The sequence below is a fragment of the Perognathus longimembris genome, chromosome 23 (genome assembly GCF_023159225.1).
Source record: "Perognathus longimembris pacificus isolate PPM17 chromosome 23, ASM2315922v1, whole genome shotgun sequence".
NCBI lineage: Eukaryota > Metazoa > Chordata > Mammalia > Rodentia > Heteromyidae > Perognathus > Perognathus longimembris.
Genome location: NC_063183.1, coordinates 17,459,487 through 17,463,742, shown reverse-complemented (window position 1 = coordinate 17,463,742; position 4,256 = coordinate 17,459,487). Strand labels below are relative to the sequence as shown.

The 4,256-nt window shown below is 58.9% G+C and overlaps 1 pseudogene; it reads left to right on the top strand.

Annotated features, from left to right (window-relative positions):
* On the top strand, positions 1 to 996 carry LOC125341159 (annotated as a pseudogene).
* Positions 997 to 4,256: the final 3,260 nt, after the last annotated feature.

The window sequence follows — 4,256 nt, the reverse complement described above, 5'->3', positions numbered from 1 at the left end:
ATGGCGGATGACACCGGTGCAGAGGGAGGGCCCGGAGGCCCTGGGGCCCAGGCTTGGGAGGCCGTGGCGGCTTCCGAGGAGGCTTCGGTAGCGGCCTTCGGGGTCGAGGTCGCGGCCGTGGTAGAGGCCGGGGTCGTGGCCGCGGGCAAGGCCGAAGACAAGGAAGTAAGTCCCTGCCGGGAGTTGGGCGAGCCTGGGGCGTATGGTGAGATGAGGCCGACGCGGTTTTATTGATCCGCTGCTCTCTTCCCCGCAGTGGATCCCCGTCACCAAACTAGGCCGCCTGGTTAAGGACATGAAGATCAAGTCTTTGGAGGAAATCTACCTTTTCTCCCTGTCCACCAAGGAGTCTGAGATTGTTGACTTTTTACTGGGGGGGGGGCGTCCCTCAAGGATGAGGTGTTGAAGATCATGCCCGTGCAGAAGCAGACTCGAGCTGGCCAACGCACCAGGTTCAAGGCATTTGTAGCCATTGGTGACTACAATGGCCGTGTGGGTTTGGGTGTCAAGTGCTCCAAGGAGGTTGCCACTGCCATCCGAGGAGCCATCATCCTGGCGAAGCTCTCCATTGTGCCTGTGCGGAGAGGCTACTGGGGGAACAAGATTGGCGAGCCCCACACGGTCCCGTGCAAGGTGACAGGCCGCTGTGGATCTGTGCTGCTGCGCCTCATCCCCGCCCCCAGAGGCACTGGGATTGTTTCAGCTCCTGTCCCCAAGAAGCTGTTGATGATGGCTGGTACTGATGACTGCTACACCTCAGCCAGGGGCTGTACTGTTACTTTGGGCAACTTTGGCAAGGCCACTTTTGATGCCATCTCCAAGACCTACAGTTACCTGACCCCTGATCTCTGGGAAGAGACCGGGTTTACCAAATCTCCTTACCAGGAATTCACTGACCATCTTGTGAAAACCCACACCAGGTCTCCGTGCAGAGGACCCAGGCTCCAGCTGTGGCTACAACATAGGATTTTTATACAAGAACAATAAAGTGAATCAAACCTGTTAACAACAACAACACTAACAACAACAACAACAAAGAGTTAGATTTGCATGCTGGGTGCCAGTGGCTCATTCCTGTAAACCTAGCTACTGGGGAGGCCAAAATGTGAGGGTCAAAGGCAGCCTGGGCAGGAAAGTTCATGGAGACTCTTACCTCCAATGAACCACCAAAATCCTGAAAGTAGAGCTGTGGCTTGAGTGGTACTGTTCCAGCCTTAAGAGAAAAAGCAAAAGACAGTGTCCAGGCCCTGAGCTCAAGCCTCAGTGCTGGTGTATATACACACAAAGAAAGCAAGGGATGCAGCCAGCACCCCTTGCACTTGATCTAGCTCCCTCTTGAGAGTCAGATTTCTTTGATGTGATGTCCTGGTTAAAGTTCACCTTTTACTGGAAGGTCAAGGCAGCAGGGGTCTCTTTCTGTCTTTCACTGCCCTCCAGGGGCTCATTCCAGCCCCCATTTCCTTGAATTTGGGCTCCTTGGGGTTGGGGACCTTTATCTCTTCACTTTGAAGTTCTCAGAAATGAGAAGGAGGGCTGCACCACAGAGGTTCTGGTAGATGGATGGCTGTCCGGGTGGGTGGAGCTCCCTTGGCCACACCCCTCCGCAGGGCCTCAGCAGGGACCCACATATGGCTGAACTCCTTTCCAGCACTGGGCTGTCTGCCAAGCTTTGCACAGTCCTCCACCCACCCACCCTAGGAGGCTTCGAGGAAAGCCATCTGTAGCTCCAATTCACAGGTGAGCAAACATTTGTGCAGTGTCACAATGGCGCACCTGTGTAAAGAACATACACATATATACGTATATACAAAGAGCTCCTTTATTTAGGTCATTCTGCTTTTCAGAACTCGGTAAGGTAGCTGTGTGGAAGGGGCAAGATCACCCATAAAGGCCTCAAGATCACCCCCAAGCCTTGGTTCAAGTACCAGCTCTGCCTTTAGCATCTCGGAGAAATCCCAGCATCCGCGAGCCGTGGCAATCACCAGTGTAAACCTGAGGCATAAGGAGGTTTATCTCTATCTAGGGCCACTGTGGAGACTGCATCAGAGGATGTTTGGGATGAAGACAGCAATTAGGAAGTGTCCACCCACTCCCTCCTGTGCCTCTCTCTATCTGTCTGTCTCTTCTACTGGGGCTTGAACTCAGGGCCTAGGTGCTGTGCCTTTTCAAGACTCAAGGCTGGTGTTCTACCACTTGAGCCACAGCTCTACTTCCAGCTTTTTTTTTTTTGCTGGCTAACTGGAGATAAGTCTTATGGGCTTTCCTGCCTTTCCAACTATGATTTTGTGATCTCAGCTTCTTGAATAATTAGAATTACAGGCGTGAGCACCAGACATCTCTGGTCTCTCTTAGTAAGGGTTGGGAAATGAGGCAAAGGAAGGTGGTTTACCTGCAGGAACCGCTCAGGAATTCTCTTTTCAGGGCCTAGAGGCCAGGAAGCTACAGCCCCCGGGAGGCGCAGCTCAGCCCGGTGACGAGGCCAGCAGGGCCTCTGAGGCTCGGGGCTAACTTTGTGTATTCGCAGCCGCTCACAGGTCGTTAACTCTGCACCCGCCCTTGGTTTGCAGATAACTTCTTTCTCACCACGGGGTTTTTCCTGCTGTTAAAAACAAACAAAGCCTCAGCTACTGAGCTAGCCAGATAGGGAGGGAGGGTGGCAAGCCGGGAAAAAGGTTCTGGGGGCTGCACTAACTCCCCAAAGCCACCGAGGAGAGGGGCCCTGTGGGCAGGTGCCCCAAATTCTGCCAGCGGGTCGTGGGAGCGAGCACCAGAGCGCCCCTGAGTCCCCGTGTCGGAATGTTATAAACGTCCCCAGCCCCCTCACCTCCTTCGCCACGCTTTCACAAATGCACTGCTTTGAAAACAAAAGGTCTGGTTCCTTCGACTTGTTGGGTGTCCATGTTTCCTCCCCCCCCCACCCCCAGACTTTTTTTTTTTTCCTATCAAGAGATTCTGCAACACCCCGTAATGTAAGATTTTTCCAAAATATAGAATTCTAAAGAGCGCCATTCATTCCTTCACGAACTCAACAGATGTGCTTGAGGTCTATTTTCTGCCAGGCGCCTGATTTCACAAGGCCCCAGGGACCTCGGGGCTCCGGCTTATTGTTTGGGGGGTGTCACTGTGCCCCCCTTCCCCCCTCCCACTCCGCCAGTTCTTCACTTTTAAGAGCTTACTTCTCCCCCCCTCCCCAACTCCCTCCTCCGTTCGCGGTCCAAGGGCAGCGGCTGGTGTGACCTCACCGAAGAGAAGTTACACACAGCTCCGGAGTCTTTGGCTTACAGCCAAGGCCCCGACTGGGGATCAGCGCGCCCCGACTTCCTGGGCTTCGAGCCTTCCCGCGCCCCTCCGGTCTTGGGCCCAGATCCCTTCAGGGGGTGCCCGGGCCGTCCTCGGCCGTGCGCTCGAGTTCGCTTCGGGTCTCAACCCTCTTCCGCCCACAACTCCCCACGGAGCTTCCCAAGTCTGGGCTTCCGAGTGCCCCAGTCGGCGCCCTCCCTCCGGGTGAGGGGGGGACAGTCCCCCTATCCCCAGGACTTCTTCCCTCCCCCCCCCCCCCGTGGCTCCGGGCCGGGCAAGGTCCCCGCGCGCGCCGCAGGCTGGGCAGCCGCCGGGGCCGGGTCGCCCACGTGGGCGTGCGCGGCGCGGCGCGGGGCGGGGATCGGGAGGCGGGCCGGGCGCCCGGGGAGAGCGGGGAGGGAGAGGGGGAGGCGGCGGGGCGCAGGGGAGGAGCGGGGAGCCCCGGCGTCGAGGGGGCGGTGACAGCGATGGAAAAGAGGCTGCACGCGGATTTGCATGAAACATAGACTTCGGAGCGGGCGGGAGCGGAGCGGGAGCGCGGCGCACGGCCCGGGCCGGCCCTGCGAGCGAGCGAGCGAGCGAGCGGGCGAGCGAGCCCGAGGACGCGGCGGCCGAGGAGAAGGAGGGCCCCCGGGAGGGAGGCGAGGGCGCCGAGGCCGGACGGAGCCGCTCCTCCAGGCGATCGGGACGGGCAAAGTTTGGTTTGGTGTGAGTGGGGGCTGGACTTTTCCTTTCCCGGAGGCGGCACCCAAAACAGCCACCCCGTGCGGAAACCCAAACTTTCTGTGCCACTCACCCGGAGCCTCGCGGCCACCGCCTCCGCCCCGCGCCCGCCCGGGGGCCTCGCCCGCCCCGGCGCCGCCCGCCTGCCCGCCCGCTCCGCTCCCGGGTGCTCCCGCTCTGCGCGGGCCGCTCGCCCTTCTCCCGCGTGGGAGCCGCTGGGGGCGCAGGGCCGC